At 38.2% G+C, this 25,000-nt stretch overlaps 1 protein-coding gene across 7 annotated transcripts in view; it reads right to left on the reverse strand.

Moving 5' to 3' along the window:
• The window catches only part of LOC123515704, a 223,978-nt gene that overhangs the window by 7,488 nt on the left and 191,490 nt on the right, over positions 1-25,000 (reverse strand). For all 7 annotated transcript variants that reach the window (XR_006677974.1, XR_006677977.1, XR_006677973.1 and 4 more), the window contains one exon: positions 9,625-9,671. The gene's annotated coding sequence lies outside the window, so the exon portion shown is untranslated. The remainder of the gene's footprint in view (positions 1-9,624; positions 9,672-25,000) is intronic.

Raw genomic sequence — 25,000 nt, forward strand, 5'->3', positions numbered from 1 at the left:
ACTCACTTCTCCCTCAGTTACCCCCAGTGCCTTTGTGAGTCAAGGGAAGAGGGCTTGAAAGGGCGTCTTAGATTACTGTAAAGAGAGAATGGAGGAAAGAGAGAGGGGAAGTAAGACAAGGGAGTGAAAGAAGGATGGTCTCTACAGGATGAGAAGTCGATACCAATAAAGGCCAAGGGATGAAAGGCATGAAAAGAAGTGTTGTCAACTGGTGTGTTTTTGGAAAGAAAAAAAAGTTGGAAAAAAGCTGCAAATAAAATCGAGTGAATGTGTCAAAATCTCTCTCTCTCTCTCTCTCTCTCTCTCTCTCTCTCTCTCTCTCTCTGCAAAACAAGTAATACAGAAAATAAAATATATATGATCTAATTTCTTAATAACCAATAAAAAAGAATAAAAAAATAACTTCATATAAGTAAGTCATACGCCATACTAAAACATTAATTTTAAGACACTTATTTTCTCCTTTACGCGTTGTAAGAAACCCTTTAAGGACACCCAAACCCAGATAACCGCAGTGGAATTATAAACATAGGTACCAATGGGTCAGTCTAAGTAAAGAATGTGAAAAGTCTTGAACATTTCTTGGCATTAAGTTTGTAGTGGGTGCAGCCTCCGCGCGACCGTGTTCCTTGCCTGGACAACCGCCGCCATTAAAGATAAAGCGAAGGAGAAGGACGGGAAGATGAGACAGAGGGAGGAAGAAGGTTTGGGGGAATGTGTGTGTGTGTGTGTGTGTGTGTGTGTGTGTGTGTGTGTGTGTGTGTGTGTGTGTGTGTGTGTGTGTGTGTGTGTGTGTGGACGTGTCAGGGATCTGGAGATGATGTTAAACGTGCTTCTCAGGGGGAACTAACGTAAATCTTTCACATGTTAAAGACAGGAGGCGTATAAGTGGAGGTTTAGTTGCCAGGTGGAGAGTGAGCTGAAGTAAGGAGTCTTAGATGTGATTATGTGGAGAGATTAGCAGGTTTTAATGAATGAAGCTGTGTAGATATGAAAGTTTAGCGGAAATTTAGCATGCACGGTGCAGACGAAGTGTATTTGTATGAGTATATACTTGAACGGTGTTGTCTCCATACTTTCAGGTGAAGTGTGAAGTGAAGTAGGAAGTCTAAGGAGGAATTTTACTTAGCTTTCTGGGTGAGGGAACGGAAGGTTAGTTGATTGTTACGACTAAAATTATATATAGGAAAAATGCATTGGATAATAAGACATAAAACATCTAAGAAAGCTGCATTTATCGAATAAAATGCATGAAATAAGCATTAAATTAGAAAAAAAATAGCAGAACGATATGTGAAGATTTATTATTTCAAATTTAGTTAACCATTAAGTATCAGTGGTGCTAAATATGGACACGACTTGATGTTTCCAGCTGATGGCAAATATTATATGTATTTGGCTGCGCAAAGGGTTGAAGATGATGTTGCTTTTGTAGCCGTAGTATAGTATTAGTAGTAAATGTTGTTGTTGCTGCAGTTGATCAACAGGAAGTGACACAACTGATGAAAGAGCTGGACGTGAGAAAGGCAATTGGATCAGATGGGGTGAGTGGTTGGGTTTGGTGGGACACTGAAGAGGAAATATCACTCGTTATGTTGAATACCTAGAATGAAAGTGAGACGACAAAGAGGGGATGGAAAGACACACTACAATACAAACATTAAAGCGACGATATTAAGAAAATTCCTTCAACTGCAGGATATAATCGTTAACTGTACTATTGCAAAACTCTGTGAAAATCTTAAGGAAAATATTTGTCACCTGTATCGTTGAAAAGTTTGATGAACGTGAGACAACAGAGGGACGAAGGAAAACAGTGTACTACATAATATGAAAACGATGATACAAAGAACATTTCTTCTAAAAGAGGATGAAATGATTAGATAATGCGGAAAATTTGTATGGGAAAATCCTAAGGAAAATATTTATCATATATATAATTGAATAGCTAGAATGAACGATAACAAAAGGTCCAAGGAGAGACAAACTTCAATACATATGAGAGCGACGATATAAAGAGGATAAAATAAGGAATATATAAATCCTCAACTGTAACACTGCACAACTTTTTTTTGGAAAACCTTAAGGGAAAAAAAAATAGCACTAATAGAAATGGGGGTTTTTATCAATCATTCATACCTTCCTCTGATAAACTCTGGAACTTCCTGCCTGCTTCTGTATCTCCATTTTCCTATGACTTGACTCTTCTTTTAAGAGGGAATTTTGAAGACATTTGTCCCTGTCTTTTAAATAACTCTTAATAACTATAAGGGAACTGGCAATACAGTGCGCTTTTTTTCCATTTTTTTGTTGCCCTTAGCCAGTCTCCCTTATCGCATAAAAAAAATCCTACAGTGATATCATGACTCAAGTGAAGAACAAGTAACAGGATATGGAACAGTAAGATGGATATAAAAAAAGTAATTGTAGTAGTGATTGCGAGTGTAAAGATGATAGTGATAAAAATAATGATGATGGTGATTAAACAGCAAATTTCTTTTCTTTTGTGACCACGATTTGCACTGAAATATTAACCTTGTCTCTTTGTTTTAGTCTTGGCCTTTCTCCTTTATACATAAAAGAAATTGGGCTGGAAACCTTAATAATTTACTGTGTTGGAGGTAGTGGCGCCAGTAACTTGAGTGGATGGAAGTGACGGTGGATGTGGTATCAGTATTGGAGGCAATAGTGGTGGTGATGGTGGTGGTGGTGGTGTGTGGGCGCGGCCTCGGATGCTGGGTGATAATTGTCGTTCTACAGTGAAATAGTAAATGGAAATGTATAAACTATTTTTTACCACACCGCAAGAGAGAGAGAGAGAGAGAGAGAGAGAGAGAGAGAGAGAGAGAGAGAGAGATGGTGGTTGAGGGGCGTGGTGAAAGTCAACCGTATTTTTTTGTAAGTTAAATAAAAAAAAAAAAAAATCCGTAACGAGTAGTGACATTTAGGATATAATAAAAGAAAAATAAAGCAAAGCATAAAAAGTTGATTTAAAGGGAAAAACGATAAAACAAAGGAAAAACACCTTGTATCTATCATTTTAGTGAGTCCCTTTCATATACCCAAAAATATAAAAGCAACTAAAAATAAATAAAATAAATAAAACTAAAGAAATAATAAAAATAACTTACATAACACTTAAATTTTCAGCAAAACACACCAGTAAAATTCACAAGATAAAACAAAGAAGGAAAGAAAGAGCAAATCTAATCCAACCTTAACCCCTTCAGTGCTATGACGCGTTTTCCTAATCATTCTGCTTATTATTCAGTGATTTTATACAGCTTCAGAAACTTAAGGGGATGATTTGACTAATGAAGACTGGCTATTATTCCTCTGACCTCCATAGAACCTTACTATTATAAACAAAAACGTCTAATTATACCCAAATTCATGATAAAAATGCGTGTTAGTACTGAAGGGTTAAAAGCGGAATCTTAAAATTAACCCCGTTTACACCAGATCTTGTACTGTACTCTGAAAGCCACTATGTAAAAAAGACGGAGAACACCATTCCAGTGAGTCAAATCTAAACCGAACCACCCACAGTAGCATCAAACATTGAAGATCAGAGGTCCGATCTTCTCTGCATCTTCAGCCTTGAAAGATCCACAAAGAAAATCCTCTAAACCAACGGAATAAAATGATAATAAGGATAAAATAAATCGATAAAAAAGGAAAGGAAAAGGGTGAGTTTATTGCAGGGCCTCACCTTCTGTTACCTCTCCCATCGTCCACCTCTCGTTAATGTTCAATGAAAAATTCTCTCTCTCTCTCTCTCTCTCTCTCTCTCTCTCTCTTCGAGAAATAGAATGTGAATAGTGTAAAGCGCATAAATTCTTGAAGACATCACAAAGCGGGCACCGACATCAGGGAGCGGTAAGGCATTAACGCGCCACCTGACCTTTATGAGAAAATTATCACACTCAATTACTCTTTCGTTACCTTTACAAAGTTATTAATTATTCTCATGCGAAGACGACCATCCATTCATCATATATTCATCTGGATCTATCTAACTAACTATCTACCTACCTACCTACCTGTTTACCTACCTACAGACATACATATACTCCTCACTAACATAAAGATGTTGAAAGTGAATAAATGCCTAAATAAGTGTGGTATCGTGAACCAGTCTTGCATCTCATTTACTTTGACATAATTCACTTTAGTCTTCAAGGTAGAAATGCTTGTAAGAATATTCACATCTCTCCATGTGGATAAATTGAGGGTGTGCAAGATTTTAACTCTCTATTTATAGTCTCCAGGACTTTTACTTCATTTATTCATCCGGCCCAACGTCAAAGTCATCCACTACCTGCTGGTGCAAAATTCCTTCGAGAAAAAGAAACTAAAAAGTGACACTAGCGACACACAAAAATCACGACAGCAAAAATAGCGTCTAACAAGAGTAAGATACAAGTTTTCGTGTCAAATTTGAAAAAAGAAAAGTAAGCCGAGGTGTGAGCGGGATGATTTTACAAGGATGAAGGTGAGTGTGTGGTGCAAGTGTGGGTGGCAGTTTCTCTCAGGTGTGGACATTCAGGCTCTTCTTGTTTTGACCTGCGGACTAGAAATTTGAGAGCATTTTTCTTCCTTTGCTGCATTTCATCCACCACTAAATATCTGCAAAAGAAATTAAAAGGAAACTCTCTCCACGACGTTAAGAGTTAAAATACAGACAAACCAACATTACGTAAAAAAAAAAAAAAAAAAACTTATTACACAGTTAAAAAAATATCACTGCTATGAATGACGTAAGAAAAGTATCCGTGAACCATAAGCAAACTGAGAACACAACGTAAAATTCAAGATAACATCAGTACTTCTTTAAGCCGAAAAAGGATCTATATACATCTAAAAATATCTTTCAACAAAAAGAACTGTTTATATTCTCAATAAAGCAATACCATGAAAGAGAGAGAGAGAGAGAGAGAGAGAGAGAGAGAGAGAGAGAGAGAGAGAGAGAGAGAGAGAGAGAGAGAGAGAGAGAGAGAGAGAGAGAGAGAGAGAGAGAGAGAGAGAGAGAGAGAGAGAGAGAGAGAGAGAGAGAGAGAGAGAGAGAGAACATAGATATAGATACAGGAAGACAGAAAAAAAAATAAAAACGCAAGAGACACAGAAACAGAGGTAGAGGGAGATGAAGACAGAGAAACAGATAGAAACATAGAGACACAGAATCAGAAAACACAGAGACAGAGAGACAGAAACAGACAAACATACAGAGACAGAGATAGGAAGCCATTGATAAAACACACTAACACACACACACACACACACACACACACACACACACACACACACACACACAGCACGCTTAGTACCATCAGCAAGGGCAACAGAGGATCGGAAAAGAGAAGCCGTCCTTTGTTTTAATCACGACAGAAAAATATGCCTGTATTCCGTGCCTAATAATTACACGAAAGTAATTATCCACGCATTTGCGGCTCACAGCGACACGACGCGCCGCTCACTGCTGGAAAATAGTGAGTTGACAGTGAAATATTGAAGAGGGAATTATTAATGTGATGATGGTGAAAATGGTAGAGAAATGATGGTAAGAGAGAAAACAGGTGATAATGAGATGATAATAAACCAATAAAGGTGAGATTGTGATGTATGGTATTAGTGATGGTGAGATTGTGATGTGATAGATAACTGACAGAGACTTAGAGTAGAGAGAGAGAGAGAGAGAGAGAGAGAGAGAGAGAGAGAGAGAGAGAGAGAGAGAGAGAGAGAGAGAGAGAGAGAGAGAGAGAGAGAGAGAGAGAGAGAGAGAGAGAGAGAGAGAGAGAGAGAGCAAATCGTAACAAAAATAGACAAAAAAAAACAAAAGAAACTAAACTAAAATAGAGAGATAAGAAAAAATATAAAACAAACATGAATACAAGTAAAACAATCCTTCTCTCTCTCTCTCTCTCTCTCTCTCTCTCTCATTCCACCTAACACCTCCAAGGCCACCGCGTCTAAGGAAGAGTGAATTATCCACACACCTGACGATAGATATTTCAGAGTGACGCGCGACACTTCGGCAATCGCTCCCCGAATATTGATGACGGCGCGTTTTTCCTTCATCTTCCCCGATAGCAAGACACAGCCAGAGGGAGAGGAGGAGTAAGAAGAGGAGGAGGAAGATTAAGAGGAAGAGATGACAAAAGATGATAAGAAAGAGGAAAAAAGCTGGTGTATAACGATGAAGATGGAAATTTGTAGGGGGTAATTAACGAAGATAAGGAAAAGGAGTAGAAGGAAATAAATAACGAAGGTGAGAAATATGATAAAAAAAAAGGAGGTTGATAATAATGATGAGGATAAAAAGAAGGCGGATAACTGTGACGAGGAATAAAAAGAGAAGGTAGAGTGACTGAGGATATTGGTACATGGTAGTATTACAAAGGGAGAGAGAGAGAGAGAGAGAGAGAGAGAGAGAGAGAGAGAGAGAGAGAGAGAGAGAGAGAGAGAGAGAGAGAGAGAGAGAGAGAGAGAGAGTTATACAGGAAAACCAAACAACAACACACTTTTAGATCCATGCGAGATAGAAGAACAAGGATGAAAAAATGAGAGGATGAATTTGGGCGACGATGATGGTGATGTATAAAGAAAGTAAATCGTTTTTCTTTCTTTTATATTGCTTCTTCTTTTGTTTTTTGTGAAAGCAGCATTGTAGTTTAATTTCTAGTCATTACTACTTTTGCCTTTTGTTCCTGGCTGGTCTCCTTACAACGTTAAAAAAGATATACTAATAATTAACGATGATTTTTAAGAGATGTAAAAAAAAAATAATAATAAGAGAAAAGATCACCACCTTACTATATTCCACTAAACACTTTACTAATCATAATTGCAATTAAATAATCCTTAAAAGGAAAATAACTCAAAATGTACATGAATGTCACACGCTCCAGTCAGGTTATATTGGCGAGAGTTCTGTTATTAAGGAGGTGATTAAGATGTGCTTCGGAATTATAGTTTTTATGAGGTGCAGCAATGATACCTAAGTCTCTCTCTCTCTCTCTCTCTCTCTGTGTGTGTGTGTGTGTGTGTGTGTGTGTGTGTGTGTGTGTGTGTGTGTGTGTGTGTGTGTGTGTGTGTGTGTGTGTGTGTGTGTGTGTGTGTGTGTGTGTGTGTGTGTGTGTGTGTGTGTGTGTGTGTGAAGGGCCTCAAATACAGTCACTCATCCCAGCCAACACTGACATTTTCACATATTCTCTTGGTAGGTCTGAGGAGTCATGCGGTGGTGCTCAATATTGCACAAGCTGCCCTGTCACCACCCCACCGAAAGAGAGAGAGAGAGAGAGAGAGAGAGAGAGAGAGAGAGAGAGAGAGAGAGAGAGAGAGAGAGAGAGAGAGAGAGAGAGAGAGAGAGAGAGAGAGAGAGAGAGAGTGTTCTAAACTTTTTGCCTTATTGCGTTCTTTTCATATATTCTTAATATTTTCCTAAAAGTTCCTTAATATCTTTCGATAATGTTCATATTTCTTTAATCTTTAGAGTTTTCATATTTTATTTTTTTCCCTCTTAGAGAGAGAGAGAGAGAGAGAGAGAGAGAGAGAGAGAGAGAGAGAGAGAGAGAGAGAGAGAGAGAGAGAGAGAGAGAGTAATCTTCCTAAAGTTTCTCCTTGGCTTCATCTCCACGCGTGTTATGGCAAGGGACGGCTCACTGGCCCCATGACGGAAACCAACTTGAACGCCTCTTAATAATTCAGGTTAGAAGTGTGCAACGTAGCTCGGGGGAACTTGACTGAGCGACGATTGCTACCGCTACTTTTACTGCTGGTCCGGCTGCTGCCCGCCTGCCCACCCATCCCTTCAGTCACCCACGCGACAGGACGCAATACTTTTCCAGCTTGTAGAAGATGCTAATGTCCAAGTAGCAGACAAGAAAAGAAATAAATTGAGAGAAAATTAAAGGCCACGCGCTGGTCGCTAGTTCCTTTTCCTGCACTTGTGTCTCTGCGTTATACATGAAACTCTGGAGAAAAACAGTATTCTTACCTCAATTTACATATCGCCATGAACCTTTCAACAACAAACTTACGAGTATTTGGAAAAAGGAATTACTGTAGACGACGAGGAGTCATCTGAGTTGGCAGGAATTGTCATTAGCCCCACCACTTAGTACTGATGGCTGATGCATCCAGAGTCTGACCTTACATACTAGATCAACGCTACTGTCTTCCGGGCTGATGGAGAATTTAGGAGCGGGGAAGGCGGTGGAAGCTGCAGGCGGGAGGGAGGGTGAAGTGGTGCAGGTAAAAAGTGAAGTGAGAGAAGACAGCGGGTAACTCTTGGTGATTATTGAACGTGTCGGGAAAGGAAGTGATTTTTTTTTAAAGGTTTTCTTCCTAACGACTCATTATTTTTACCAGTTTCTCCGGGAGTCAGTGGATTTGCAAGATGGTGTAGTTTTACAAAAGGGCTTGTCCTGTCTACTCTATGGTTTTCCTTGGTGTATGAATGAATGCTTAACAGAGTACAGGAAGAAAGTGGCGAAATATGTAAATAATCAGTGTAATTTTGATTTTTTTTTCTTATTCCTATTCGTGTTTACTCCAACACCATTATTCTTTTCTCAAAGCTGCTGTCGTTTTTTGTTTTCTTTGTTATTTTTTCTGTAGTGTCAATTACTCTCCAACTTTTATTCTTTGTTTTCTTTCTTTTCTGTTCCTTCTTATATAATGTATATTATTGATCATTTTTTGTATTAATTAATTTGCTGTGAGCTTTCACTTCCATTCTTCTTTATAGTATCAGAGCCTTTAGACTTTTGTTTCATTTCCCATGCTTGCTCTACATTCAAACATCTTTCCATTTTCGCTACCACTGTCAATGTGGCAGTCACTTCACATCCATTTTTATCACTCTTCATCTCCATTTCTGTTTTTTCCATGTTCTCATTTTCATTTATTTTCGTTGTCAGTTTTACTTCCTTTTCACAATTAATTCCTCTTACTTTCTTATTTTCATCACTTTTCGGCTCCACTTCTTTTCACGTTCCTGCTTCTCATTTCCAAACTAATTTATACGTGTTCTCGCTGCCGTCACTGCCGTAACGACCTTTCACCTTCATTCCTAAGTGTCACGTCGTGCTCATTTTACCAGCATCGTGATACCTGCTAGGGTATTACGAATTAATCCGATGGGTGTTCGGTTATCATGACACGTGGCATTAAGGTTTGCCGAGCGGGCCACACAGCCACGTTAAAGAAAAATGAAAGGTTGTTGCTGTTAGTCTACTGTCACAGCATCCACTAACTTCTCTTTGGCTAAATAACTTATACAAGAGATGCTTACAAATCGAAGAAAAGTGTATACGTGTTTTTGTTATTGTTGGTGCTACTCTTCTGCCAAACCTTTCACTGACTGGCTTAACTTTGACTTAAATACTGATACATTAACAGTTATATTAGGCAAGTGTGTGTGTGTGTGTGTGTGTGTGTGTGTGTGTGTGTGTGTGTGTGTGTGTGTGTGTGTGTGTGTGTGTGTGTGTGTGTGTGTGTGTGTGTGTGTGTGTGTGTGTGTGTGTGTTAATTATATAGTAAGGTTTATTTTGTTTTATGCTCTGTGTTCAGTCGAGACTGGTCAGTACATTTGTGTTTGTAAAGGAATAATGATAACTTTACCTGTAGTTCAGCTTTTCAAGAGCTGGGAAACTCATTTGTATCCATGTCTGGAAAGAAAAAAGAAAGAAGATTTGAGCAAGACGTAAAGAAACATTTGTTTCTATTTTGAAGGAGAAAACCAATATTAGATGAATGTTCTAACATCATTTATAAAAACTGTGACACATACGGTGATCTTTATAATATTGTATTTCTTCCATGGCAGAGAAAACATAAATTTAAAAATACAATAATTAGAAAAAAGTATGATGGCGGTGATAATGGTTTACATGAAAACCTCATTAGTGGCTGATAAAATAGAGAACATGTAATCATTATAAAGCACGAAAAGGAGGAAAAGACAGGTGTTGGAAGAGAGCAAGGAGCAGGCAGTATGTAGTGATGCATGTCAATCAGAAAAGAAATCAACCACCAGTCTAGGAATGTTACCACTGGCATGAGGGAGTGGAGATAGCCTGACTTCCAGATGCAGCTGGCTGCTCAGCACTCATGATTACTATGCTTTATAATTATATTCATTATAAAATAAAACTGTTTTACACTATTTCTTATTTTGGATTTACTGTTTTCCTGCATTTTCAACTGTATTTGTTTTTATTATGATGGTATGTTTCAGAACCATGGAGGAGAGACCATATAGACAATACTTTGTTGTAGCATGAATGAAAAATGTATGAAAAAAAAAAAAAATGTAAGAGATTCTTCATATCCAAGGAGAAAATTATAATAGGAACGAAAAAAAAGTTAACAAGCCTTACACGTGGCTGTTAGTATATATCTATATTTATATGTCTATCTATCTATCTATCTATCTATCTATCCATCTATCTATCTATTTGTCTATTTACCTATCTATCTATCTATCTATCTATCTATCTATCTATCTATCTATCTATCTATCTATCTATATATATATATATATATATATATATATATATATATATATATATATATATATATATATATATATATATATATATATATATATATATATATATATATATATATATATATATATATATATATATATATATATATATATATATATATATATATATATATATATATATATATATATATATATATATATATATATATATATATATATATATAAAGAACATATATTATAAATATTCATTTTTTCTAGACTCTTTAATCTAAACTTCCTCCAACTCTCCAAAGTTTCAGCGCTGGATCACTTTCCCAATTTATTATTTTTCCGAACTTTTCGTGTCGCTTGTCATTCAGTGTCACGTTATTTTCTGTGCGTGTGCGGGTGTCTAAATAATCACCGATCTCTCAAACTTGGGCCACTGCTTGCTTGCATTCTTAACTTGATTCTTACTTTCATTATTCGTAGACACCACGTCTTCCTGGGTGTTTTCTCTCCCGCTTTGCTGTGACCTTTGCGGGTGTCCATCGCGTCACGGTTGAGTGATGGGTGGCGGGCATCGACACCTTCAATATTCTACCGATTTTCTTTCTCACTTCAATACTCAGGGGAGAAGGGCGGTTACTCTACACGCTGTAGCAAAGCCTTTTATTAATGCGGTAAATAAAGGGGTAATTGCTTGAAACAGAGTGGGGAAAAGCTGTAATTGTTGTTTGATAATGCAGTCATTGAAGTTGTAATTCATTAATGAGTTAGAGAAAGCTATAATATTTCTCTAAAGTGGTAGAGAAAACTAATTTGTCTTATTTGAAAAAAAACAGAGAAAAGTGCAAATTTAGTTGATTATCAGAAGAAAAGGTTACATTCCTTGTTTATGACGCAAACAAAACATGAAATATCTTGCTTATGTAGTAAAGAAAGCTACATTTACCACATATTTTTTTCCTTCAGACTTTACAGTGTTACCTGGAGATCATGGGGTACATAGATGTGTGTGTGTGTGTGTGTGTGTGTGTGTGTGTGTGTGTGTGTGTGTGTGTGTGTGTGTGTGTGTGTGTGTGTGTGTGTGTGTGTGTGTGTGTGTGTGTGTGTGTGTGTGTGTGTGTGTGTGTGTGTGTGTGTGTGGGCGAGGAGAGTAAAGGAAGGTGCTTTACTCAAACACTGCTTCCCGTGTCTAGTCAAAGGCCATTCGTCTCTTCACGTTCTCTCCTTTACCTGTCTTCGATCTCTCACTGAGTCCATCTCACACTGCTAATTATCTCGCAGCCTTCCACTGCTGTTTGTTTGATTGCTGCTTCTTTCAACCCGCCACGTGTATATTGTGCTTCAAAGTAAGATCCCTAATTATCTCACATTCTCATACGAGTTTTATCAGTATTTTCACATATTTATAATATCTATCGGCATCATTTAGATTACGGTGACGTAAACTACTTTCCTATAATTCAAGATTACCAGGAACCAGGAACAAATCTGTAAGGTACTTTGAATCTCCTCTTACTCTTTATCATACAATAGATAAATATAATGTTTCTTTGTTCTTTTCTATTTATACTGCATTTATTTTATTTCACTTAATTTTTGTTTTGTTGGGTGTGGCTTGGCGCTCCTCTTTTTGCTGCAAAAAATATCTGACCCTTAAAGTTAGAATAAAAAAAAAAGTTTTCTGAGTTGGCCCTTAAAAGTTGAAATAAAACTATTCGACTGTCCTCTATATATTTCTTCTCCATCTCCTATTTTATTTTTCCATATAAAACTGCACAACAGAACACAGTGTTTACTTTAACTATTGAAACCATAATGGACAAAGATAAAGATTTCATCAATGAAGAAGAGCAAACTAACAGGATTAAAAAAAAAAAATCTTTGTTTCAGTATATACAACAGAAGACTTCATTTTTATTCCTAAGGTGCCTGAAGTCCAAATTAATGACATCGATGACCCAAGTGGCATCAGCATATCAGAAATGTATCGGTAATCTTAACCTCTTCACCAGGATGCGATTTTATATTCATTCTGCTTACTATTTGGCAATTTTACAGAGCTTCAGAAACTTATGTGAGTATTGAAATAGTGAAGACTCTGGCCATCAATCTTCTGACCTCCATAGACCCTCCATAATGTCAATAAAATCGTCTAATCATACCAAAACCTCAAGGTAAAAATAAAGTAAACAAGTCACCTGGGCCTGGCAAGATCTCATCAAATGTTTGAAAAAAAAAAAAATGTGAATTAGACAACTTTCTGAGCTTGATATTAAAAAAATCCCTGCAGTAAGATACAATGTCTGATGAGTGGAATCTTGTTTGATGTAATTCCAAAAGAGGCAGAGAATCTTTATTGTGGAATTATGGACTAGTTGCCTCATTAATAACAGTTTTTTTAGGACTATTTTATCATAGGGAATCTTTCTTCTGAGTTAAGTATGTTATTTTGGTCTACAGTACATAAAATCCTATCACAATGCCTCTCTGTTGTTCTGTTAACCTTTCAGATAGCGAAAATATTGACTTCATTTTCTATAATCCTCCTTTCCTCTATTTGTTATTACACTTGCGTTTGGTTCCCTTGCTTTCGTATCATTCTTATTCCACTTCTCATTTCTCCTCGTTTTTCTTCCTTCTCCTTCAGTTCTTTATTCATAAATTCATCTTTTCCTTTAGTTTCTCCTCTGTTTTGCTCCTCCCCGTGTTTTCTTAATATTTTCATTCTTCTTCAACTTTTCTCATCATTCAGTTGTACTATTATTTTTGTCTAATGCCTCCCTCTTCCTTCTCTCTCTTGTTTTCATTCTATCTCCTCTATTTATTTTTTTCATTCTTTAAATCATCTTTCCTGTTTTATTCACCACATTCCTTGTTGCCTCCTTTTTGCTATTCTTCATTTCTCAACACGTGTCTTTTTCTCACGGTTATCTGTGATCCGATTATCTTTCAAGGCCCTTCAAGTCCACTCTCTTTCCTTTCGCATTGTCCGGCTCAGTTCACGCTGCTCTGGACCTCACAAATATTAGAGCAGTGAGGCACGTATTCCATACATTTTTTTAAACATGTTGGTCAGCAAATCTTGAAAGCTGCTTATCAATCATCGTTTGTCTCTAGGATTTTACTGTGTATTCATCAGTTACTCATCTATGTTTGGCCGCTCTAAGTAAAGTGAAGTCCAGCATTGTACGTAAAACAGCAGGAAGAAAAATTATCAACTGGTCATTGCACGTGTTATGGAATTCAATGCATATGATTATGACTTACATCTCTGATTTTCTCTAAAATTGGAGTTGAGAAATTGAAAAAAAAAATAAAGGTGTGTATGAAGCATTTTGATAGAAAAAAAAAAATAATGTTTAGCTATTTTTCAAACCTTTATAAGGTCATGTTATAAATCATAGCGGCTAATGTTTGAAAACCCTAAGTTTTCATAATTATTATACCATCAAATTTTACACATTCTGTGTTTTGCAATCCCTGAATACTCACTCTACCTGGATCACCCTTTCTCTATTGATAACTTTAAAATTTGGTCTTCCAATATTCTATCTATTGATGGCAAAATAACGGAGTCACTTGATATATTGACCCTTTGTTACATAACCAAAACCACTTCCTGTTCTTTGAATGTCCACTACAATAATTGAAGATATCCCAAACCCAGATAAGAGCTATCTTTTTTGTCTTCACTTTGTCATCAGTTCACCTCACCAACACAGAAAAAGTAACACTTTCTTTTTAGCTTATATTTGTTTTATTTCTTTTTATCTTTTTAACGTCTCCTATATATATATATATATATATATATATATATATATATATATATATATATATATATATATATATATATATATATATATATATATATATATATATATATATATATATATATATATATATAGCTATCTGTCTAAACGTGCATTTATCTCATACAAATCCCCTATCTCAATTGCCTCACAGCCTCCATTGAATGGACAAATAAATGTTTTCCTTCAGTACACCCTTTGAAGTGCCTGGCCCGCCGTCCCTTCCTGAGCAAGTCCCTGTGACCAGCCAAGCACGAGCATATCTTCTTCCTCCTCCAGTTGACCTCACCCAACGCGCTTTAATCCTCATTTCTTATCCTCTGTTTTCCCTCATTTGCTTCCCTTCCACCCTTCCATCCCCTTTTGACCCTGAATCCGCTGCTCCCCTAAGGGCCGCGCCATCCCTAAGTGGCCTGTGAGGGTCGGGTCGCCGCCGTGCCGGGAGCGGGCCAGTGCCTGTGACAACGGGTGGCTCTTGTCCTGGCCAGCGTCCGCGGGGGGATATGATTAATTCCACAAAGCCTTCCATCTCTAAATCAATATCTATTTTCCAGTGCTCGACTTCTGCAGTAGACAACCGGCGTGTGGTCAGTGGGGCCATTAATACCACGTCATAATCTGCTTTGATTGAGGGAGCGAGAAGAGCCCAATGCTAATGAAACCACAATGAAGTAATTAGAAGTGAACACACAGATACGAGGGGACCAAGAGAAGGAGCAGGAGAAGCACGAGCAGGAGAGGAAGGTAAGAAGGAGCAGGTAAGACAAGACAGGGTAACACAGATAACACAAATAACAAGTGTTATAAATTATATTATAGGAAAAATTGAAAAAAATCACTCAAAGATATGAAGAAACTAAGAATTCTATAAAGAGAAGTGACAAAAGGAAGTGTAAGGTTAAGCAGGATAACAGGTAAGATCAGAATAAAAGTTAAGAAAAAAACTGTTGCAACCTATTTGAAAATACGGAAAAGTGAAAACAATACGTGGGGAGTACGAAGGAAGAGAAGAAATGGGCAATAAAAAGATGAGAGGGAAAAATGCAACACAGTTAGATGAGGTGAGAATCATATGAGAAGTTTTTTGAAAAGACACTTCTGAACATTTAGGTGGAGAAGGAGAAAGAGAATGATAGAAGATGAAACAGGTAGGTCAAAGAAAAGTAAAGTAAAACAATACAGGTATAATAAAAACAGAGATTCGTGAAACATTCCATTCGGACACTCGTATAAACACTTAGAATGAAAAACAGAAGGATGGAAAAGGAGGAAGATAAGACAAACAAAGTAAAATACGCTAACATATTGATCAGTTAAAAACTAAGAACTTGAGAAAAAATTCAAACGTTCACTCGAAAGGATCTACAGATAGTTTCTATGTAACAACCTTTGACATACAACTACTGAATAACAGTCTGTGTGTAACGCTCCATGAATTTGGAACTAGAACATCAAAACACTGTTGAGAATAGGTAATCACAAGAAGACATCTATGGCATCCAAAGCTGGAAGACAACTTCTTTTCCTTCATGTAATACAAGCCCCATCATATCTCAGATGAATAGGTTATATTATTCACATAAACTGACGGATTTGTAAGGCCACCACTTCTAAACCTCAAAGGATGGTAAGATAATATATACAAGGAATCGGGAAGAGATTCAGTGGCTATCTCACTACGCTGCTTGTGTGAGTGAAGCTGAGGAAGACGAGGACTGATTAGCCTACCTGCAGCTGTGGTAAACATCATCACTCAGGTCTCTTAGCGTCTCGGGAATCAAGCAAGTGTATAATGCAGCAGTGACGGGGAATGGACGGAGTTGCTATGGAATTGTGACGAGATGCACTTGGTTTGAAGATTCTCGTTCCTAAAACATTTCCACCTAAAAACAACTGCTTCATAAATGTTTATAAAGAATAATGTCCACGAGGCAATATAATTCTACTTAATAATTCACTTAGTCTGCCTACATAATATATCAAGATCAATTCCACAAATTTAAAGATGAATTTTTGTTTTTCTTTTATTCTTTAGCTTGAGAGAGAGAGAGAGAGAGAGAGAGAGAGAGAGAGAGAGAGAGAGAGAGAGAGAGAGAGAGAGAGAGAGAGAGAGAGAGAGAGAGAGAGAGAGAAGGAGAGAGAGAATTACAGCAATCTTTGGTACTTGATTGACCAATGAATCATTTGTAACTTATAAAAGAATCAGAGAAATTCGTTCAAAGATGAAAAAAAAAATGTATCTTTTCAGCATCTCAAGACATTAGCTGTTAGAAGCAGCTGGTTATGCCGCATACAAAAAGCAATTATTTTATTATATTTTCTATTGTAATGCATCAGTTATGTATATAGTACGTTTGCGCTTATAATTATCTTCATCCTTGCTGCTTTACTGTGCCTAAGATGTCACTAATTTGGTTTTAATTTCTTAGCAACTAATCGACAGATAATTACTACTATAATGCATTTTTCATTTTACTCCATCTGTTTAATAATGTCTTTTTCGTAACATTTGCAGACTGTCTTCGGGTTTCTTGCTTTACTGTGCTTACGATGTCACTTATCTCGTTGAGGGTTCTTATCATATAGCAATAACAGGTTATGCGACAGACAAAGAGCGATTAGTACAATATGCATTTTCTATTTTACTCCATCTAAGCCCATCTTAATCCTTAGTGTTTTATTGTACACGCAATGACATTAATTTCACTGTTTTCTTATCAATTAGTGGAAGGGAACTAAGCGGTAGACAGACAACAACTAACAAAACTAAAAGCGGATGATTAATGCCGCAGTTGAAGCCCAGGCAAGGATCATCCAGAATGCCGCGAGAAAAATGCGAAACTGGTGTGAAATTAATGAAAAAAATATATAAATACATATACAGTGTGCCACAGAGTTAGAGTAACGGATGCAACATGTTTCACGTAACTTTTTTTTTTGTTCTACATCTAGGTAAAAATAAAGCGTTATGTATAAGATTAACTATTTAATTCAGCATTTCAACAGAAAAAAACATTCATTGGTGGAAAAAAAGAAAGGGCAAGAAATGAGGAGAGGTTTGGAGACATTTTTATTTAATGTTCCAATGAAAGATTTATTCGTTAAAGAGAAGAGCAAGAAGAGAGCAAAGGTTTGGGGACAGGGAACCCTTAATAATTTACCACAGCTTAACATTGAAAGAAACACCATCATTTATGTAAAGGGACAGTGAAGAACGCGGTTAAGAAACTATCTACTGCTCGCTATGAAAGATAGAAGAAAATAGATAAAGAATTGAAGCAGGTATCTACTTCAGTCGATACGTTGAAAATATTGTAATAGTGATAATTAGATATCATCAAACTTTTAAGAGAAGGGACGGGGAAGAATAAGAAACACAGGTAGGTAACTAACAAGACCAGTCGGTGGTTGGGACACAGAACAGCTTTCTTAGTCATAACAAGGGGACAAAATATGTGCAACATTCAGCAAATAAACAAATCAGTAATTGACTGACAAAATAAATGAATAGATAAATTAAAAATGAACAGAAAGATAAATAAATAAATAATTGAACAGGTCGACAGAAAATGAACAAATAAATAAATGAATAAATAAATAGCACACATAGAGACTGAAAAAGATTATGATGATTTAGGAAGGAAAGGACGAAAAGACAAGGACACATACTGACTACCATTTGAATTTTAAAACAATGAAAGAAATCGCTCATATCAATCGCAAAACTCCATATCAACTCATAGAGAGAAAAGGTAAGATAGACTTCACTGATTTGGTTACTTAAAAATTATAAGACGCCGCTCTATCGTAGTCATATGGAAACATGGCCACAAACCCGAAAATAAAACTGTAAGACATAAATAATATCAAGAGAGATAAAACAGTGATAGGCATGAGAATTTAGAAACACTTGTGATAACAGAGGAGATAAAGTGCAAAAATATTACACCCTCTAATTACAAGATATAGAAGGATGAAAAAGAAAAAAAATAAAGAAAAATACAATATTCATGATCTCAAGAATAAATACAAGGTCCAACACAGATAAAAAGGAGTTACGATTAGTCAAGGAGAAGTAATAGTCTTTGTGGCTTGGTGAACTTGAGTTGGCTAATTTCATGCTTGGACATAAATGATGGTATTATTTTCATTCTTGTCTATGTTTTATTTCTCACTCTGTTAATTTATTTGTGTGTTGTTGTTTTTTTATAGGGATGTTATTTACTCTTAAGATATTATAAGAATGGTCATTGCTGTTGTTGTTGTTGTTATTATCATTATTATTATTATCATTATTATTATTATTATTATTATCATTATTATTACTATTATTATCATTACTATTATTATTATTATTTTTATTATTATCGTTATTATCATCATCATTATTTGTAATCTTATTGTTATTATGTTTATTATTATTATTATTATTATTATTATTATTATTATTATCATTATTATTATTATTACTCTTATTATCATCACACACACACACACACACACACACACACACACACACACACACACACACACACACACACACACACACACAAACCATGGAAGCACACCAGAGCGGCGTGATTTTAGTATCTTATGCTTTGCAGCCTGAACGAAAACGAGCTTCACCTGAGTGACCTTGAGACGCCGCGACCACATTTTAGGGGGGAATGAGCTAATATCCCGGAACTGTATTCAACACGCATTTCTCCATTTCATCACCTTCTTCTTTAATCCAGAAGGCTTGAAATGTGAAAAATATATTCTGAAATAATGTAGTAATGCGGATTTTTGTAGTATACCGTATAATATTGAGCTTTAGCTATTATATAAAAGTATTCTCTCTCTACATTTTTTTCAGTACATAGAACAGGATTATCTCTTCAGTAAACCGATTGATTATTTGGCCAAATAGTGAGCCAGACTCGTCCAGTAAACACAGCCAGCAGCCCTGCGGTGCCACCTGCAGGATCACCAGCGTCAGGAGAGCGAGCAGCAAGACAAAGCATTCCCCAAGCCGCCCTCCCATCACGACGACCCTCGTAGGACATCAGGCTTCACCGGTAAGAGCTTTGGCCACGTCCCAGCGAGCAGCTCTGACGCCCCGGCCGCGCCTCACCCGGGGGGCTCCGAATGTCCGCGTTAACCAGTTTGTCGGAGTAGCAGAGTGGCGGACAACACAGGCGGAGTCTCGCAGGGGAACTACGGTCAAAACCAATTAAGTCGGACAACGTTGTCAACCAAGTCCACCAACCATACACTAAGTTGGGCCTCGGGGTCAACTTGCTCGCTTCGCTGCACGCGAGAAACGGGGGTGAGCAGCGGCGTCTGATGCGGCTCCCGTTGCTCCCTCCGGCATGTCCAGGGTCTTAGGAAAACTACACGACTACGAAACTATGCCACTATATAAGTGCCTCCTTATAAACACAAAAATCCTGTGTTTATGTCTGGAACAGGGAGAGCAGCAGTGTGTTTAGTCTCAAAATACATAATAGCTCATCTCATCGCTATCAGAATTGTTTCTTTCCAGTGTACGTCTTATCTCCGGCCAACATGCCCCCCTATGTGTCTGCCGCCCATGACAACACCACCGCGGCGCCACGCAGGCCGGATGACGCCTCAACCTTAAGTCGTATAGGATATTCATAGCCCCATCCGCGACAGGAGACAATAATAGTCCACCCTCCCACTTATCTTGCACACGGCCAAGCCAACAGAGGCACTTCCCCTCACCTCCCCGGCCTCCTCATCTTCCTCCCCTTTCTGCAACTCCTGAAACACTTCTGCTATCTCCTCCGCCTCTTCCCCACGCACAATCCCCATCCTCAGCACCCATCTATTCCCCAAAGCAAACGTCCCCTCTTTCCGTTTGCTCCCCTCTGTCACCCTCCTTGGTTCTCGGCTCCGTTTATGGCGCCCTGTACCATCCACTTGCCGGCGTCGCTATCTCTCCCTTGAGACGGAGGACAATGACAATAATAAACCACCGTAGTCATTCAAGAGTTCCTGCAGATTCAACGCTGCAAGGGACAATGGCCTTTTAGCCAAGGAGTTGAGCTCGACAATGCAGGTCTGATTCCGGGTGTGTTATGAGAGGGCCAGGCTGCAGCACGGGCCGGGAGATCTAATGACCACGTATGCAGTTGACATCGCAAATAGGCTCGGCCCTCATCACAAGGGTACCATATAATTTGCATATCAAACTACTGAGCTGACCGGAGCCCCTGGGGTGCACGCCGACTATTGTTTCACGGTGGGATTCACTCTCTCCCTTGGCTGGCTGGTATATCAGTGGGTGACTCTGCCTGGGGGGCGTCACCGAGTGTGCAGGTTGAGGGAGCGAGAGGAGAGGAGAGAGGAAGGGAGAAGGACACCAAGGAATATGATGGCCTTGGGCTGAGCTAAGATTGGAGGATCGATTAGATGGACATTCTCTGATCACCATCAAAAAGATTTTCTTGGTGGAAGTCTCTCGGCTTCTGCTGGATAATGTTTAGGTTTTGTTTGCCTTGACTCAACTGTGCTGATAACCTTGTTCTGAGTGTGTGTGTGTGTGTGTGTGTGTGTGTGTGTGTGTGTGTGTGTGTGTGTGTGTGTGTGTGTGTGTGTGTGTGTGTGTGTGTGTGTGTGTGTGTGTGTGTGTGTGTGTTAATGAATTTTTATCAACGTTAAGCGCCAATATATGTGCGTATCTTGCAAACACGAGTGTGTGTGTGTGTGTGTGTGTGTGTGTGTGTGTGTGTGTGTGTGTGTGTGTGTGTGTGTGTGTGTGTGTGTGTGTGTGTGTGTGTGTGTGTGTGTGTGTGTGTGTGTGTGTGTGTGTGTGTGTGTGTGTGTGTGTGTGTGTGTGTGTGTGTGTGTATCCATGTGTGTGTCTGCGCGTGCATGGTGTGTGTTCGTGTGCGAGGTGAACTCCTGTAATGTAGGAAATTGGCAAACGCATCAGACCATGGAGTTAAATTAGTGTTTACATTAGCAAAAATATAGTTTGTAGGTACGAAATCCACTTTCATATTACGAAACACTGATGCTATCTAAACTTGTACGGCTATTTTTTTCTCGGGAGCCTTTCATCACGGAGGACATGAGATGAGGTAAGGTGCTTATATCGCGTAGCCGTGGTAATGACTTAAAGGATACTGACATTTGTAATTACCAAAGCTTCAGGCATAATTGATGTACAGAAAGAGATATGACAACACGCCCCTCTCATGAAGTCAACAGGACCAATTAATATATAAAAACACGAAAATGCCACACATCACGCACATAATATACGCATCTATTTGTCCTGCACATTACTCACCAGACTACCTAAATGACGACAGATGCGTGTATACACCTGCTTATCGATTAGTCCACCTGGCTGTGCGGGAAATACCTTACATATACACGTCATACAGAGAGAGAGAGAGAGAGAGAGAGAGAGAGAGAGAGAGAGAGAGAGAGAGAGAGAGAGAGAGAGAGAGAGAGAGAGAGAGAGAGAGAGAGAGAGAGAGAGAGAGAGAGAGAGAGAGAGAGAGAGTATAACATACATATAGAGATACAACACTAAAAAAAGCATAAAGCTACAAAACTGGAGACTGGGGGAGAGAACAGGTGCTACTGGTAACCCCTGAAGCGTACCTAGGTGACCCTGAACTGCGGGGGAGAACGGGGGGATTCATAGCGCACCTGTCTTACGTGAAAGAGGCGCTGGGGAGGCAAAATTTTCATAGAGGGAAGGAATTGAAGGACTAACGAACAAAGGTTTTCATGTATGTTTCCTTATTTTTTCCCCAATAGTAAATCAAAATACAAGGGTTTCAATTAGGATGTTGTAGGACACTGTTTAACATGTTTTTTTTGGTCTGTCTTATCATTTCCTTTAGTGGTAAATCAAAATCAGTCTCCTGCAGGATGCCGCTTGTTAGATCCTCTGTATTCGTGGCGGCAGTCCTTTGTGGCGGGCGGCGGTGTATTGACGCAGCTCTGAGCGGCGTGCTATAATGTACCACTCGGCGGGGAGAGCATTGCTGTTCAGAATTCCCGGAACACCTCACTCTCCCTCTCTCCTCCCTCTCCCCCATGGCGGTGCCGCAGGGGAGGAACAGCTCACGTGTAATCGACGATAGACAATAATTTCGACTTGAATTAATATCACATCGCCCTTGAATGCAGGATACACCGGACACCCTCTCTCCTCTTATCCACGTCCCCTCCTCGCTCGCCTCTTCCGCCAGCCCGCCAGCCTCATCGCCCTCCTTGGAGCACGTCATAGTAATTCTCGCTCACTCCATGGACGTGCTGCCTCTCCTTAGTGGCGCCAGGCAGTCCAGAGCTGAAGTGTAGGGAGGGGAGCTCAGTCCAGACTCCTCGCTACTCTGATCCAATGCAGCATAGCACAATTTACTCTTGTACAATTTATTTTGTCTTTATTTTACTAGTATGTTTCAGACCAACACAGTATGCAATAGCCAAACGGTAGTTAGAGAATAGAAGCAGAACACAATATCACTACAATACAGCATAGAAGAAAACAAAAGAATCATACTTAGGAGAACCCAGAACAGTGGGAGGAAATAGCTTCCGTTTCTGCTACAGAGCATATTTCATACCACTGCAACACAACACAGAATAGCAGAATGATACTCAGCCATGAATTACAACAAAAAAACAGCTTTCGTTCTGGTTTCCTAGTGCATTTCATACGAGTACAGCATAATACAGGAAAGAGAATGATACTTGAACAGTCCAGAGCAGAGGAACAAAATAATCTACCTTCTTGTTACCCAGCACAATTCATACCTGGACATTTCATCACTGAATAGAATCATTATTTTTAAGGCAACAAAACACAGAACTGTACAACAAACTTACATCTTTATCATCATATCTTGGACAACAAGACAGCCTCTCAAATGAACGTGGGAAAGGCTGTTGAAGAAATGACATGTAGACAAAACGACACAAAAATGCTCAGAATAATCTTGCATAGCCAAACACAGCAAAAAAAGTCACCCTTATTGCAGACAACTTCCTTAAATATTGTCATCCTTGATAATGAATAATTGTAATATAAAAATTATTAGAATTGAAACATGTATTGTCTTGTATTTTCATAACATCCCTCCCCCTCTCTCTCTCTCTCTCTCTCTCTCTCTCTCTCTCTCTCTCTCTCTGTTTATACGGCGCCATTATCACATGCTCATCCAGTAACTGTAATGATGGCAATGTGAATGTGAGTGAATGACCAAATTAATATAATGATGTAATGGGAAATATGAAGCGATAACACACACACACACACACACACACACACACACACACACACACACACACACACACACACACACACACACAAACGCCTGTTCTTTCCCTATATTTAAAATTTTATCCTTCTGTGGATGTTTAAATTTCTAATTTCTATAAAGTTCACATTCCTTTACCTTGCCTTACTTGTTCCACTCCCTACAAGCAGCAAATATAATTTTCACGATCCTGACAATCGTGAAGCACACGCGTAAACAACTGGATATCTTTTTATTCATCCAGCCAGAGAGAGGATACAATGTGAAAATATATGGAAGTGTTAGAGGAAAAAGTTGAAAAAAAATAACATAAGTTTTATATTCATTTTCGCTGATACTGTAATGTTGTGGAGGTAATGTTAATACAACTTACCTATCTCGAGTTCTGGGCCAGTTTGAAGGACAAAATAAGGCACGGGGTGTTTCAAGGTGGGTCGCTTGAAATATTTTGTGCTCATTTCGCTCTATATCTTCTCCAATTTTTCAGGGTTTTGTCTTCATTAAAAAAAAAAAAAAAAGTTGTTGTTCGCAGCTCTTTGAAAATATGAGGGAAGCGAGAGACTGAGAGACAAATGTGCATTTACTTGTTTGTCACAATGCAGCTTTCACTTTTAGAGCACGCGCGTTACTTTTAACATTACTTGATTGAATACTTTTACATCTACGTAGATTATATTCACCTCTAGATACTGAACGAGGGACTTTACAGAAAGCACTCATTGACTAATTGTTTGGTACATTTTCTTTCTGACACAAGAACGAGGTTACATTGTGCTGTCACGAACAAGAATAAATGAATAAATAGATAAATAAATGAATATTAATGTGGTACCGTCTCGTAAAATTATCCTAACATACTTATTTTCCCTTGAAGCACTATGATATACAACGCTTCACAATACTAGAATCAAGGAATGGCATCTTATGAAAAGAATAGATTCTGCAGTTTTTAGCATATAGGAGGCTGTAGGAACTGCCTCAGGGTGGTTAAATTTTAAGGAATTATGTGCCAAATATTGGTGAAAGTTATTCAAGGAGAAAGCAGTAGTTGCTAAAAAGAAAGAATAAAAGCATATATTTTGCAGTTTTTCTTTCTTTTTTTTTTTTTTTTTTTTTTTTTTTTTTACCCAGAATGATGTTTTGAGGTGGCTGCACAAATAAAGGAATTGGTCTCACAGTCGTTTAAGATGGGATAAATAACAGAAATCAAGAGTTAATCAAGGAAAGAAAAGTTACTGCCAGAAAGGATAAGTAGTTTCAAACCAGATTGAAGGTTTTCGTAGAAGCAGATGAATTGTCTCAGAGTGATTAAGGATTAAGACCCAATGTGCCGAATAGTTCATTGAGGACAAAGGTGTGTAGGAGCAATAAGGGGCTGGAAGGGGTGACTCGAGCGGCCGGCA

Source organism: Portunus trituberculatus, chromosome 39, assembly GCF_017591435.1.
Source record: "Portunus trituberculatus isolate SZX2019 chromosome 39, ASM1759143v1, whole genome shotgun sequence".
In the NCBI taxonomy this organism is placed as follows: Eukaryota; Metazoa; Arthropoda; class Malacostraca; order Decapoda; family Portunidae; genus Portunus; species Portunus trituberculatus.